We start from the raw sequence: 17478 nt of genomic DNA, 5'->3' as shown, positions 1-17478 counted from the left end.
GATTTATGCTCAATCCTAGCTCTTCCATGAAATTCAGAAAATGCGCAATAAATGACTGCAAAGCATTGCCTGTTTGGGCAAACAGAACTGTGTCATCCGCATAAAGAAAAACCAGCAGTTGTCAAGGCCCAACCTGGGCTATATCATGTGCTTTGCCTATCAAAAACTTCCCTATAATATTAATATAAAAGGAAAATAAGAACACAGCCAAAATACAACCCTCCCTTTCTCCTTTTTTAACATCAAAATACTATTTACAATCCCCCTACTGCCAGATCGAATACAGGCTGTATGAATGAATGAAATGATCTTTATTCGGATTATAATAAATCCATAAAAGTACATACAGAATGAAACATTAAAAATGCATTAAAAACATATAAAAAGATTAAAAACAACCCAATTGGCCATAAGCAGCATGTTGTATAAAGTGCATGATACAGTAGTATAAAACATTACACAGTTAGAAGATGCATCATGGATTTCTGTTTAGCCGATGCCAATAGTCATTGATTCCGTACGTATAATTAATCATCTGACCTAGTTCTATTGTAGAATAAAAATGCATTATACGTACATAGACCAATTATGCATGTTCCATACTTGCCCTCGATTTCACACAGGCTTTTATGAAGCAGCTTATATTGTATATAACATCATCAGTTGGTAACATTTGCAAAAATTTAAATGCCAATTTATGGTCTCTCAAATTGTATTTTCGAAATATCGGCATTAAATAGTGATGGATATACAGTTTGTAATGGCCACAGAAAATAGAGTAATGCAATAAACTTTGTTTCCCTCCGGCAGAACAAGGACAATCAAGTTCTTCTAAATTCTTGTTATAGCCAAGTGGAAAACTCAATAGATTTACAATACTACCATCTCGGAACCTAAATAGAAGGCTCCGGTTCCATCTTGCTATTGGTTTCGACAAATATCTACAGGGGTTATAGGGTTTATTTATCTTATCATTTCCTGTCTCAGTTAGTGGAAGATATTTGATAATAGCAGGTTTCATTAACACAATTCTCATACGTTCGTCTTTATATATTTCAAATAGTGCCCGTTTAACAATATTCTTGTGAGCAGGGACAATGGTATTTGGAGAGCTAAACAAAGAGCCGTGTCCCACGCTCAGCAGGCTGGTCTTGACTGCATTAAGCCAGGGTATGAGATGGGATTGTTCATGTAATAGACAATCTGTGATTATGCTTTGGGTCAAGGAAGCCGCTGGATTTGTCCATAATTTTATCCAAAAAAGCGTAGGCCTTGACCTAATGAAATCCGCTATATATGGCAACATAAGTTCTTGGTGACAAATGAAAGTTGGTGCGCATGAGGTGCCACCCAGCACCTTCCTGCAGAATCTATTTTCCTCCAACTGCAAAGGCAGACTATTGCAGTAGCCCCACACTTCTGCTCCATATGTCCCAGATGGCTGACATTGGGTACGGTAGATGTTTAACAGGGGCGTAATCACATCAGCCATTCTTGGTTGACGAAGGGACAAGATTGAGTTAATGGATTTACCAATCTTGTTTCTAGCGTGGGCAGTGTGGTGCTGCCATGAGCCAGTATTGGAGAACAATAACCCTAAATAGGGGAAAGTGCTGGTGCATTTTAATTCATTATCACCACTTTTAATAGAAAAAATATTATATCTTTTTGGTCCACAGTTCATGATAAATGATTTTTTAAAATTGGTGTTTAAACCTAAATCTGACATAAAAACAACAAACCCTGTAATTAATGAACGCAAAGCATTAGGAGTACGCCCCATTAATACTGCGTCATCCGCATAAAGTAAAGTAGTAATGGGGGAACCATTAATAATTGGAACGTCCTTGGAATTCTTACACAGGGCAGGGCTCAAACCATTAATATACAAAATGAAAAGCAAGGGGGCGAGTACGCAGCCCTGTCGGACGCCTCTTCTGATAGAAATATCATCAGATAGTTCACCTTCATTATTAATGCGTACTCTTGCCTTAAGGTCCCTATGTAGATATGAGAGAAAGTATACTAGTGCATCATCTAAACCATAATCAAGCAATTGTGACCATAACTTAGAACGGTTGACAAAATCAAAAGCTGAACTCAAATCCATAAAACCTAAATAAAGTGGGGATTTCTTAACAATAATATATTTGGCCATGATCAGATTTAAGTTGAGACACTGCTCAACCGTGCCCACATGGCTTCTGAACCCCAGTTGGCTGCAATGAAGCACGTTATTATCATCAGCCCATTCCCTTATCCTCTTAAATAGTACCCTACCGAGGACTTTTAGTGTATTGTCAATCAGTGAAATCGGACGGTAGCAGGCCGGATCAGACCTGTCACCTTTCTTAAATATCGGTACGATGACACTGTTTGACCAGGATTCAGGGATGAGGCTGTCGGACAAATTGTTGAATAGATTGCATAATAAAGGGCCCCAAAAATTGACTTCCGATTTAATCTGGTCAATAGATAGACCGTCAGGACCAGGGGCTTTATTACTGGCGCTCTCCAAGATTGCATCTTCCACCTCAGATATTGAGAAGTTCAGTTGTTTAACCTTTTTTAATGAGGATACAGAATCTGTGATAGGGGCTGCTACAGTATAGATTTTGGAGAAATGCTCCACCCAGACCTCACCGTTTATATTACAGTTGATTGGTTGGATGTTTGAACCAAAGGACCTGAGTGATTTAACCTCTCTCCAAAACCCCGCAGTATCTTTTAGCGAGGCTGTCCTTGTGAGTGACTCCCAATGATTAACCACTAAGGCCTCGGATCTTGTCCGCAGGGCAAGTTTATATTTAGTTCTTAATTCTCTAACTAGGTTAAAATCCCTAGGTTTAAGTTGTAAACCTGCCCTCAATTCCCTGTTAGCCTTTGAGCATGCGGAGTCAAACCAACGGGGGCTATGATCTGTATTGGGCCTAAAAGGTTTGGAAGATTCCCTTTTAATAGCCCCGCATAAATTACTGAAGGCAGCAGTTAATGCTTCGCCATTACTATCAAGTGACAAGCATGTCTCTATTATCAGAGGATGCTTTTTAATTACCTTAGCCAGGATAGCTTTGTTATCCACCCCTTTCCATATTAGTTTTAGCCTATCGGTAGACAGTACCAGATTCTTTGGCCCATTCTCAGTTCTCAAAGCAGCCTTTATGGGTTGAGGGTTGTCTAAATATATTCTAAGTGGGTAATGGTCACTATATGCAGAACAGATGACCTCAGCTTTTTGGATAACATCACACAGGGAAGAACAAAGAAATATATAATCTATCGTGGAAGCACAGCCTTGGCCTATGTAAGTAGGTGCAGATGTGTTTTCAGCATTAGTTCCAGCAATTTCCATAGAATTCACTAGGTTACGGGATGCTAATAAATTCTTAAGCTCTTCACCATTACGACATGGAACACTAGTGCGAAACATATGAGCATTAAAATCACCACCAATACAGATGCCGTCAAAAGACCCATACTTCCTCCCCTCCGCGATGTCATCGATAAAATTAAATAAAGCCAAAAAGTTTCCATTTGGATGGTTAACAAAGTCATTATTATAAAAATTAATTATACATAAAATCATCCTGTTAATGTATTTCACAGCCATAAAACATTTGCCTGGTGTAGGGATCTGTTTGGTTTGTACCCCGGGTTTTATCTTAGACCAGATTGATAGCCCCCCACTGGGGCGTCCCATAGATGAAGCGGAGGCCTTTAAGTTATAACAGCAAAAGCCCTCCACTGTGGGGTTGGCTAAACACCAAGTCTCTTGAAGCAACAAGATGTCACAGTTATCGTTGACCCACTCCAACCATTCTTTAATTTTCAATTTGGAGTTAAGACCCGCTATATTCCAACTTACAAGAGAGAGGACAGAATCCACATGATTATTAACCATAGTTTGGCCCCTTCCGGGAGTCCCTGCCAAGGAACGCAAGGTTTCCTGATTTCCAGTCATCAGAATACAGGCTGTAATTCCAGAATATAATTGTATTAAAAATACAATTATTTGTGACTCTACCCCCATATTAAACTGCAGGTTCCATAATATGCTTTGAATCTCAGTATCAAAGGCACACAATAAGTCCATAAATACCTTATAAAATGTACCTTTTCTGCCAGGGTGTACTCGCTAATTAAGAGATATACTTACAGGACTTGTTCAATAGTATCTGGTTCCTTCTGAAACCCATACTTGGTGTCACAAATAATGTTCTTGTCATCCACCCAAATATCTAACTTAGACAATAGGTTCCTGCCCATCACCTTGATAGTGGAGTCCTGCAGAGAAATAGGTCTGGAACAACTATGGCCCATCTTGTTGCCGTTTTTAAAGATTGGAACGATCACTGACTATCGCCATGCCAGTGGTATGCTATGTTTTACCACGTCTCTTAATACATTTGTAATTAAGGGCACCCAGAAGTCAATATTCTCCCTAAACATATCCAAGGTTAGACCATCGGGTCTGTGTGCTTTCCCTATCTTAACACCTTGAGTAGCAGTTCTACCCTCCACTTAGTTCAACTCCAGTTGCATCAAATTAAGACATCAAGAACATTCCCTAGGGGAGATCACATCCGCTCCTGCCTGCTCAGCTTCCATCGCGTAGTTAGCTGCAAAGTGCTTCACCCAGGCCTCCGGGGGGAATTACTGTGTCCACTGCTATATACTCTTCCCCCCTTAAAAAGAAGGTGTATTAACCACCCTCGAAAAGCAAGACCAATCAGCATGCTTGCAATCTGTCTGTTGCGATTTCCATGCCTCATCTTTTATAACATCCTTATATTTCTTTAGGGCCTCTTTATAAAGCTACCTAGATTCTATAATATTTCCAGTATCTCTAGGATTCTCCTTCCGCACCTCCTTTAGCTTCTTGTGGGCTTCTGTATAATTTGGGTCAAACCACCTAGGCATCTTCCTGGCTATTACTGGGTTATTGTAGTAAGGCTTCTTTTATGTAATCGTCTTTCTCCTTAAAGGTCCTTGTAATAGCTCCAACCTCAGGTCGCTCCTCAAGGCAAATATTTACCCATTCACGTTTACTCAAATTACATCCTGCAGGTTTGCTGCATCGATGTCCCAATTAAGCATAAGGCTATTCCCTTAAACTAGCTTGACTCCCTGGATAATCCAATTGTTGTCAACACAAGCAGGGTATGGTTTCTAATACAGTTTAGCACTATTTGCAATTTGTCAACAAAAGATGGGTGATTTTCTGAAACAAACACAAAATAACTTGCACTAAAGAAATTTTTACTAGAAAAGGTAGGCAAATGTTCACCCTCAATAAGGCATATACAATTCAGAAAATACAGATTCGATTATCAGTAACAGTTTGTTCAGAACAGTCTCATAATTGTTGTGCAAAAAGATCAATATACTCTCACCAAAGTTATTGGACAACCCACAAACTGCCTCATCCTCATGCACGCTGGTTGGCGCATTAAAATCCCCAAGCCAACTGATAAAAGTCTTATGTACCCTTTTGTCTAATTTCTTTGCCAGATCATGTTCCAGGGTGTTGAACACATCCGCCATTGAAGAATCAAAAATATTGGTATAATAATGAATTAATATTGAGTCTGCTGAGCCCATCAGGCTTACCCTAATGTGGTAATGTGGGGCATTCAAAGACATCTTGGAGACACTACCTTGAATATTTAAGGGTAACAGAATCGCTAAACCCCCTTTAGCTCCCTCATGGCTTGATTTAATAGATTGTGAACAGAATGACTGAAACCCTTCCAAACAAAAAAGCACAGTCACCAAAGTTTCTTGAAAGCACGGGATTGAATAATTGCAAATAGAATTTGACCAATACAGGCTATCTATCTTATCCCAGAGTCCTGCAGCATTCCAACACAGGAATTTAATCTGATCAACAGGTGAAACTGGAGTAATGCTACATGTTTCCAGCGGCTGTTGGCTTCTTTTTGACTGGTATGTCAGTTGCAGTGAGGTAGGGTGACATCTGACCTTCAGCTGCACCAGCCATCAGTCATCCATGTGATTGGTTATCCATAAGAGAAGTGAAAAAGTTATATCTGCTCACAGCAGACTGAAAATCAAAGAGTGGGCAGAAACATCTCTGTCTGAACCCACAACTCACTCTTAAATGCCCTGATTGCTGGGGCCCAAATTGCTGGAACATATCATAAAAATCAAATGTGCCAAGATTTCATGTGGTGCTGAAATTGTGGTTGATGAGAGGGCAAGCGCTCTTTTTGCAGAATTAGAAGAGTTAAACTTCTGTCCACTTTTCAGCCTAGCCAATATCTAACCTTGTTATTTAGCTCACTCCAACCATCCTGTTGGCCTAGCCTTAATCTGGACATGCTCTTTAAGATGGTCTCATAGGGTGTTCCCTCTAGCGGTAATTGTAGAAAAGAGCATGTATGTGTTTTGGGTTTCTCCTCCCTAGGGTTGGAAGGTTGGTACACATGGGCCTTATTCTGTCTCACAGATCCCCACTCCTCCTGGCTAACTCCGTCTCTGCCTCCAGATCTTGACCCAACTCATCAGTAAACTCACCACAAGCTCATCTTGACTCTCTCTCAGATTGTTTCACCTGTGAATTAAATGTTTCCAGGTGTGTCACCCCACTACCCTCCCTCTCTTGACAAAGGTGCAATGGGTAATTTTAAAACTCCTTCAACCCTTGTCTATAAGGAGTCAATCCTCCTAAAAATCTGATTGAATGGGTCTCTTATTAAAGATCCCAAAAAACATAATACAGTACCTATGGTGTCCAACAGAGTTTGTTTAAGAGAAGCAATTTCTTAAACACATGGGCTCTGTTGTGGCAGTATCCTCTTTGGTCCCCTGCCTTTTCTCCTGGGATGGAGTCTGACTATTCTCTGATACCTGAGATCAGACATACACTGGGACTCTTGGATCTTCTTCACACTTGGCCCAACAGACTTTCGCCTAGGTTAAACACAAAACCAGACTACCTTCTTGACTCCAAACTATGAGGAACTACTAAACGCAAACAACTGTGTGGCAGGGATAATTTCCTCTTCATTTTTACTAAATATGAGGTGGCTACTCGGAAACCAATTCTGCTATCTGCACCATTTTAAAATTGTCCTCAAAACAGGATAAGTCACATGTACTCAAGCAAGTATCAAATACTTTGAACCATGGTTTTTGCTGTCTTTTTAAATGTATGTTCATTTAACCAAACATTATGACCATCAGTACTAATAGGGTTCCGATGCCGAACTCTAGTTGCCTCTACTTTGTCCTTTTCCCACAGAGAGCACCCAAACAATCCAAGGCATAACATGTTAGCATGCCCACAGGACAAACAAAATGTTCAATTACAAGAAAAAAATAGAGGATCTTGAGGATTCCAAAATATGAATCCATGCAATATAAATGTATGTATTTATAGGAAACTTGCTAAAATGTTAAAAACAAAAGGTTTGGTGCTGATATTTATTCATGTTTGTAGTTTCGAAAAACATTTACAATATTTCCACAAGACGCACATCTTTAAGCACCCTCACTAATGCAAATATGTTAATTTCTGTCCCAGCAACATTGCACAGTGGATTTGAGTTATGGCAAAGAAATTTTGAATTGATTTGAAACAAATGGTGTTAGTATAGTTAAATGATGTCTCTGTCCTGCTGTTCTGAAATTGTTTCAGTAAAAAGGCTGATTTGGTGCCTGTATGTCAAATAATTACTTCTTTCAGAGCAGGGTAATAGTGAGATGGGCAGTGATCAACTCCCAACTGGAAAATGGATACATCCTACATGGAGAACTTCCTGATAATTTTAGAAACAAACTTCAGTCTGAATGCAGCTGTTAGGGTAGTCCTTGGGCTAATACTATGTCTCGACATGCTGCAGATCTTTTCACAGTGTTGCAGATAGCTCCCAGAAATTGCTTGTATCTAAAATCGGAAGATCAACATGACATTTAAGGGGCGTATTCACAAACATTTTGCAGTACATTTCATAGTGCTGCAATTATACTACTAAAGTACTACAAAATGCCACTGACAAACCCACAAATGTAAATCTGCATCTCCACCTCTCTTATCTTTACTACGGGGAGATTGTCAAACATCTTAGTTTACTATTTAGTAGTAAATTTGGAAATGCCCAGGAGGAGTGGCCATAAAAAGGGTCATAATTACTACTAAATGCGAGGGCTTTGGAAGGGAAAAGGGGTGATTTAGGGAGACTAAGGAAAGGGTTTAGAGTGGGGCATGCACTCACCCACAATAGAGTAAGTCGATTGCTAATCGCAAATAGACCTTCTAAAGTTACTACCGTCAAAAAGTGACCCCAGAGAGTAGAAATGATTCCTGCTTAAAGCTGGAATAAGTCAAACATCATTAATGGCCAACCATAGGTACTGCTACACCCTCCCATGAAAAACAATGGAGGCAGGCACTTAAAATAAAAACTCATTGATTTTGTTTACATAAATTAAATAAATTAATTAAACTAGTTAACAATTTAAATAAATATATGTTATTGTTAAAAAAAAATCTAAAACGAAAACATAGTTCTATTTTAACAACATTTTCTTAATTTACAATTTGATTTACCCTTTAAATAATTTGATACATCAATTTGTATAACTATTAATGCATAATATGTTTTTTACTTCAGGTCGGAATGTGTGTTTTAATGTAAAGCTTCAGAAAAATATTTTTTTAGCGAAATTAATATATTTAAATGAGGAAATATGTAATAAAAAATGAAGTTAATGGTGCTGTAGCATTTTGTATTTTGCTCTACATTTAATTTACATTAATAATGAACAAAAATATATTTGTACTTTTTTAAGTTATATACACTTTTTCACTTTTCCCTATAGTTTACCATAGGGAAATGCCAGAATAGCGGTGAAAATATAAAAAAGTTTGAGAAACTTTAAAAAAGATTATTAAAATACTTTATGTTAAATATTAATGCAAATTGGTTCATGTATTTAATTTAAATATAGAATAAATTAAAGAAAATGCTACAGCACAAATACATTTATTTTGAATTAAATCTTTAATCAAGTTAAATGAATGCTTTTATTAGCAGTAGAAACTTACACTAGTAAATTTGTTCCCTTTCCTTCTTTCAGACAGTGAGATGTGTAAGTCTACATTTTAAGTTACTTTACACTCAGATTTTGTGAATAACCACATTAATAAAGCTACTCAAAGTGCAAAGGTGAGTGAATTACTCACAAGTGTAAGTTACCTTTGTGAATAGCCCGTAAAAGTTTAAATCAACTAGCTCCTAATAACTTGGCTTCTAAACTCCAGACCTACATTGTGAAGTGAAGTGAAGGGGTTTTGTAGAGCGCGGCTGTTGCACTAAGGCGTCCAAGCGCTGGTGGTGGAAAAAAACAGATTCTGAGGGAGAGAGAGAGCAGGGAAGGATTAGTTTCAGGAATCTGGGGCAGCAATAAAGTAACCATTCTGGCAGTACCTAAATTCTGGATTTCATCTCGAGACAGTTCTTTGATCACTGTTAAGGCTCCATTTTGCTGAAAGTTTCATCTGAGCTTAGAATGGCAACGTACTTCACATGTTCTTGAAAAAGCTGAAGGGCAGTTTTCTGGGCTATTCTGATTTTTAAGGCAAGGATACCAATGTTGGTAAAGAACACTTTAGAATTGCAGTCAGTAAGTTAGTCTGTCATTTCATCACATTCAAAAACAAATACACTGGATCCATTCATTTTTACAGTTCCTTGCATAACACACCAAGATCTGCTTTCCCTAGACCGCCCTTACCATCTAGCAATTCCTAATAATATATCCCCCCAGGACACCTCACAATGGACAACCAATTCTAACTGTAACAACTATTGGCAATATTTAGAGTTTGGCAGATGGGATATTCCATCAGAAACATGGTAACTGTCCCATCCACCATGCACAAGTGCATTGTAGCCTATGGTATTTGTGATATAGTGGTCGGAAATCAGAGTATTCTGTCACCGAAACAGTAGATAATGGACAGTATCAACATTAAAGGAATTCCCGATAGAACCTCACATCAAGTCACTGACATTAATTCCTTCCATTACCCCTTTTAATGCTAATACATCGCCCAGAGCAATGTACAGACCTTAATAAACTCCTGCTTTTGAAAAACATTGAAACTTAAAGTCAGCGAAGGTTTATTTTAAAACGGTTTAGGGTGTTGACCGAGCAAGTGTGTGGCGTCAGTGCATGTCACTTTAATAAATCAAGTCCTGTTTGTGCTTGCACTGATGATTAATTGTGTTAGCTGTTTGGGCAGTGAAACAAATGAGAGCAAAGACGTAAGGCAACTTAACATATATTCAACAGCACAATAATTGCAAAATAAACTCGAAAGAACCAAATTATTTTTTTAAAAAGAGACCGCAATCCACAAAGCTCTGTAGGTCCAATTTAGAGAGACAGCTTTCCACAACCCCCAGCAGAGCCATTGCAATGTCTCCACACCAACAGCCCAACAGGCAATGGCAATCGAACAAAAACGGGTGGGGGCAGATCTCAACAAGCGCACAGATGCCATCATAGAAAACCCTCCCCTCCCAGTTATAAATCTACCAACTGCTTCAACTCCATATGTTCTCGTTCTTGCAGGTATCCTTGAGCTTAGAGTGGGCCAAAACATTTCACACCAGGAATTAAAAAAACAAATGCAAGTTCATGTTACCTAACCATAGATAATTCCGGTATGATGATGAAGGGTAGATCCTAATAATACGCATAGTTGGTTGGCTAGGATGAAGACCCAAGGACATGCAAGGCAATTGTATAGTGATAAACTTCAGAAATCCATGTGTTGCCCAACAACTTTTAAATAGAGATGATGGGAGACAAATGGGCACTATTAGAGCCCTTCTCTTGGTTACTTTTATCCCCCGGAGAGAACCCATCAAGTTAGAAGGCAAATTGGGTGGGGCTGGAGACCCGCAAATCAAAGCTGCAAAATAGCTGTTCTAGATCACTATCGGCCCAGACAGCCAATCTACAATATTCCCACATCAAATAGATTCAATAGCCAAGAAGGAGTAGATTGACTCGAGATCAAGGGCATAGGACCCGATGTACAGCTGGGTGAGTCTCAGGCGGATTCGCTAAACTTAAGGAAGATATAGGGCAATGCTCGATTCTAGGGGAAGGAGAGACCTGTGGGAGCATGAGCGGCTCCTCAGGAGATGAAAAAGAGGGACGTAACATGGCCATGACCAGCAACCAGTTCCCTTTATTAATTAGTGGGACTGTTCTGAAAGCTGCTTCTGGGTTTAGCGGGACCTCGCCCTCACCTACTTCTGTAGCTGTCGCCAAAATCAATGCCTTGGCTGCAAGTCCTACCCTGGAATGTAGCCAGTCTAAACATCAAGATAGATAACCTAAAATGGGGCTATTTTATTGACCAATATGAGATTTGTATGTTCCAGGAGACGAGGGCAAGAGGGGATGTCTTAAAATTAGGTTTTGACACTTATTGCATGCTAGCAGTATCAGGGAAAAGGGAGGCCCTCCGGTGGATTAAGCACATGGGTGGGAGTCCACTTAGGCTGTACAGCCAAACAGATAGAAAAATCTTCAAATGATATTCTGTGCATCCTACTCCAAAGATTACTATTGCCCTAATAAACGTGTATTTAAGACCAGTTAGTCACGGTCAGGAGTCAAAAACACTTGATGACAATCAAATGGTGAATATAGGAGGGGACTTTAACTGTCAGTATGAGCCATTAGAAGGTATAGCCAAGGACAGCTCCTGCGAAGAAGATCAGTAGTAGGCCATCCCTGAGACTGTTTGCCCACCAGTAAAAGTCTGGTCCCGTCTGATGATCCAGATGAATTCTCTTGTTCTAAAACACTCACTAAGGGCATGTAATGGAAGAACAAAGTCTGACACTCTATTTCATTTAGATCCAGCGCTGTAAATGGGACAAGTTTCAGGGTACAGAGAAGGTCCTTGTTTTCCTATTGCCCTGTTGTGACTCGTTCTGCTGACAATAATTGTCAGTACTGAATCGTGCTAAGGATGTGGCATGACTTATGGTGATTCCTGGATTGATTTGGAAGCAGGTACGTGTACTGGCAAGACAAGCAGACACCGCTACAGAGAGAGAGAGCAACACTCGGTGTGGGCAGGTGATGGCGTGTGTGAGCCACAGTTTGGCACTGCAACTGCTCGTAATTGGAAAAAAACTATTGTGAAGGAAAATGGCTTGAATTTAACTGATAATGAAACCTCTGCTTTAGGAGCATTATTATTTCAGGAAGAATTTTTGTCTTTACTGGGGTGAGTCTACCTTTGTATTAAACGCAAAAAGCGTGTTTTAAATCTGTTGTGGGAAACGGCTGCGCTGACTTTCGAAATTAAAATTGTACACGCGCTACTCACGCGGTTCAGCTGGAGAGCCGTCTGTGACGCGTCATCTTTTCATTCCTGCCTAAGGTCGTTGTGAGCTCCAACGTAACGAGAGCCATCCGGTGCTGCGTATGCTGCGTGGCGCCATGCTTTTTTCACTTCTTTGAATGTTTTTGTGAGCGTCATCATCAAGTGCACCGTGCCCCATCCACAATTCGTGAAGTAATCCTGGTGAAGAAGTTTATTTTATCGGACTGCATGGATAGCCTCACATATGCCCCCAGTGGTAATGCCCCAACAATGGAATCTTCGGCGGTGAACTTGTTAAAAGCACTCAGTGCGTTGAGGACCTCGGGTGAGAGATCGCTCACCGCAGCTACATAAACTGTTTGCTTTATTTACTTGAGTCATTATATTTTTGCTAGCTTCTATGAATTCCATTTTTCCATATTTAGGCCAGCACATGTCCTTGGCTTAAGAATATCCATACTATGTGTGAGTGTGTTTTGGGGTTTAAGGATACCCTAGATTGTCATGGGTTAAAGGACACCCTGCAGTTATTTTGGCTCTAAGGTTATTCTAGGTTTATCATTTCCTTGGTGTTATGTACATTTGCTCTTGTGGGGTTAAAGGATACCCTAAGTAGGAAAAGAGTACGGTGGGCTGACATAAACCAGTCACAAGAAAGGCTAGGCTCCCTTTATGAAGCCATTATCCCGGTTCTCTTGAATGCAACTAAATCTGTCCCCACTAACGGCATCATAATAGATCTTCAGATGTTTGCCCTGAATTATACCAGGCTCACGTCAACCATGGGTGATTTCTTTTTGTCCCACAAAAAAACATCTGGCCCAACAAGAAACCTCCTCACTCATGGTATAATGACCAATGCCGAAAGACTAAAACAGCCTTGATTATAGCTATCAAGGCCACCAACCGTCCTTTAATTAAAATAAACAGAGTGGCCTACAAGACCAGTATTAGTGAGGCGAAAAAAGGGAGGGAAAGAGACAAGTGGGACACGTTGAGAAGCTAACTAGGCTCCCGTGACATGAGGACTTTTTGGAAGGTGGTCAATGCAGGTAGCTCTGCGGCCAAATCGCTGATAGCGCCAAACCTAGAGGCAGATGTGTGAAGGGACCACTTTGAGTCCCTCTACTTGAAGGCAAAGCAGAGGATGACACTAGCACATAAAGGCCACTCCCCATCGGTTGATTGCCCGATTGCCCCCATGATCACTCCTAGGACCATGGACAATACCCCGACAATAACACTTAAAGAGATATTGGGTGCTTTATGTAAAATAGCACCGGGAAAAATCATCAGGACTAGATAAAATCCCTGGGGACTTATTCCGCAGTGAACCTACTATCTGGGCACCATACTGTTGGGTTTTATTTGAAGCCATTCTACAAGGCATGAAGATTCCTGCTAGTTTGGCTGGAGCTGAAATAATAACCACTTGACAAAGGGGACCCCTGAAAACTGATACTAGGCAGGAGCACAGGGGAATTGAAAACAGAATCAAAGATCAAAACTACTGCCTAGATCTGATAATTATGAGGGCTCTATTTGAGTCCCAAAATGTATTAAATTAATCTGAAGCAAACTGGTACAAACAATTTACGGCCACAGCGATGGTAGAAAAAGATTTCATTTTTATTATTTTCGAATTTTCAAGTCAGACATCTTAATAGAAAAATAATTCTGCATCCATAATAAATAATCACAACACTAAAACAACATCCCACACATCCCTTCGCACAAGCATACCATCATACTAAGACAATCATACATCAGAACAATTCATTCATCCCTCTCAAAACACAATAAAGTTGCCAGATGATGATGCGATGACTAGAGTCCCAGGGGGTCTCAAACAACGTAGGGACCAGTTAGAACACTCTGGGACTATCTTCAAACGCCGACGCGCGTTTCGGTGTCCGGCCTAGACGTGGGCCGCACCTTCATCAGGGTACAGCACATCAGCATCAGCACAAATCTAGAATGGTTTATTAGAGAAGCCACATGATCAGTCAACCTATTCAAATATCTGTAAAACGATTCACATTCTAGCGTAATATATTACAGGGACATATGGTAAATTTCATTATACTACAGATTAACAACAATACACAAGATCAATGTAACATGAACCAACTGAAACTTAGGCGCTTTATGAGGAAGAAAGGCAAGAGCAATTACAACAAACATGTGTAGAAGACAAGAGACAGTCCCAAATAGTGTCCGACAAGGTCAATGTGAACATTAAAGTGCCCCAATGACGTGCAGTTTAAAACACAGTGCAACATTCAATACGAAAGGGCCAGCAGAGAGGAACACTCTCATCAATAATCAGATATAATCGCAGTTATTGGATAGTGCAAAATTCAAAAGACACAAGGGAAGTCCAAGCTATGGAAAAGGGTCACAACCATTACATTTTAAGGGGTCCAAATCAAGCCCAGGGTTAAATAAAGATATTTACGTGAGAGAGATAAAGCATGTGATAAGACTAAACAGGGAAAAGTCCGTCTGTACAGGAGACTTGAGGAGTAATCCATGGACATATTACCTACCGGGGTATCCTGTTAGGAGGTTTATTCAGACAGAAATCAAAACGTATATCTCGACGTCCATCAGCTGTATACACTAAAAAAACAGGGAATTTACATAATGTCAGGGTAAAAGGACGGTACGGTAGGTATATATATCTATCAGGCAACCTAAACAAGCCTACAGTTCCTTGAGTTTACCGATGACTTACCAGATACCGCAGAGGATGCTTCACAAGTTTCCAATTTGGGATATTATTTTAATTAAGATAGACGGAGGTTTAAGAGGAGCCTCAACGCATTTCTGGATAAAGGTCAGAAAATGAATATCAAGGTCAGGCTCAGTCAGTTACCTCCAGCCTTCCCCATCTGTGTTTTATACAAACCCCGCCCTCACAGCAAGGAGGGACGCTCACCTAGGTATAAAGAAGGCCGGGACGATAGACTGAAAGTTCGGGAATCTCAAGGCAGGCACAGCAAGCTGATTCGTCAAGCGGCAAAAACGCCTTAGGATTGTCCAACCGATAATAGATTCTAGTTTGTAAAATGAGACAAAACGGCCCCCCTGCCTTAGTGTCGACAAAAATAAGTAATAAACAATAAACGAGAAGAAGAAGTGCACCTGGTCGACGGCCTGTCTGACTCTAAAAGTTTAAGACATGCATGTGACGGTTAGGGCATCTTTGAAGAATTCGACATGTAATAACGCATGTCACAGCTTGTTAAGTGAAAGAACATACGCCTATTCTCTTCGCCTCTAATCAGTGACAAAACAATCCCTTAAAGATATCAAAGGAGGGGCCCGAAGATAGAAAAGAACCTGGGGCCTCATTTATGAAAAGTGACGCATCGCTGCGTGAAAACAGTGATGCGTCACTTTTCACTGCGCTCTCCCTGCGACATGATTGATGCGTCATATTTATAATATGACGCATCATGTCGCAAGGAGTTACAGATACGTCAGTATTTCTGACGTATCTGTAGGCGCAAAAGTGACGCATTGCTGGAGTGTGTCTCAAAAGTGACGCAACTCCAGCAATGCGTCCTTTCACATGGGGAAAGCCCCATGTGAAAGGGCTTGCGTCAGTCTTACGCCTGCTGTGAGGCAGGCGCAAGATTTTGACGCAACATCGTCCTAAAAGTGACGCAGTGAAATCTCATAGATTTCACTGCGTCACTATTACGAGGCTTTTTGCGGGTGAACGCCCCCTCTGCATACATTATACCTGACGCAGGTACAATGTAGCGCAGGGGTTTACAAAGTGACGCATCTGCTTAGATGCGTCACTTTTTTAAATAGTGCGCATCAGGAGGCATGTTTTACGCCGCCGATGCGTCACAAAAAGTGACGCATCGGAAGCGCAAAACTCACGCAAGGCCTCATAAATGATGCCCCCGCTACCTTAATGCGTGCGCCAATTGTTTGTCGCTGCCGGTGCTCATTTTTAGATTCGGCAAGCTCGAGGCTGTGTAGGCAAAAGAAACAACAGTGCCTTGCGATAAGTTGGAGGGCAAAAAAGGCACAATGCATTCATTAAAAAAAACACAGCACAATGGTAGAGGTCAATGCTGCCACGAATAACACACAATCACTCGGAAAATAACTCTCCCCCCACTGTTAATCAACAAACAGAGCCAGCATACTAGCCTCAAACGCGTACCTTAATTCCTTAGACTTTCTCGACGGAGGAGGGGGCTTCCATGTCTCCCGCAGGGTTCAAACTTGCTAGGGGCTCTCAAAAGCGGCACGTGTCAGCTGGCGCTATTTAAAGATCCCGCGAGCTGGATGGAGGAGCATAAGATACTCAGCCCTTACCAGGCAGGGTTTAGAGAAAAAAAGGTCCACACTCGATCAGATCCTCAGGCTACAAATATTACACTGGAAGATCGTGTGTTTGGAGGGAATTATGTTATAATATTTAATATTTGTAGACCTGAACTCCGCGTTTGACCTGGTCCCAAGAGACAAGTTGTAGGAAGTTCTCCGTGAATTGGGGGTCCCGGTATACCGGTGCCAAATTATGAGGCGGTTACATGAGAGAAATTGCACCCAAATTAGATTTGGCAAGGAAGGAAAACTTATGGCCCCCATTCCTGTAAGTAGAGGTGTCCGCTAGGCATATGTCCTTTCCTTGACTCTTTTCAGCCTGTTTGTAAACGGGTTAGTTCATTTTTTACTCACTGAAAAAGAACTGGTCTTCCCCAAGCTGGCATCATGCAAAATTCCAGCTATGATGTTTGCCAAAGGCACTCTATTATTAGCAAAAATATATCCTATGAGTATACAGAGGGTACCTAACAGATTCAATGTCTTTTGTAAAGAAATCGGGCTTGAGATTATTCTTCAAAAAACAAAATTTATGGTGTTTAACTCCTTGTCTAAATGATAAACTCTAGAGAGAGTATCCGCTTTTGATTATCTCAGCATAACTATCACAGAAACAATGGACTGGGCTGCTCAAGACAAAAAATCAACATTGAAATTAGAACAAACATCAGGATCTTATCGAAGGTCTTTTGAAAATCCAGCCACAAACCTGTGAGCCCAGCAATAGAAATATATAAGGTGCAAGC

Source organism: Lissotriton helveticus, chromosome 6 (genome assembly GCF_964261635.1).
Source record: "Lissotriton helveticus chromosome 6, aLisHel1.1, whole genome shotgun sequence".
Classification (NCBI taxonomy): domain Eukaryota; kingdom Metazoa; phylum Chordata; class Amphibia; order Caudata; family Salamandridae; genus Lissotriton; species Lissotriton helveticus.
Note: the sequence above shows the minus strand (reverse complement) of the source record.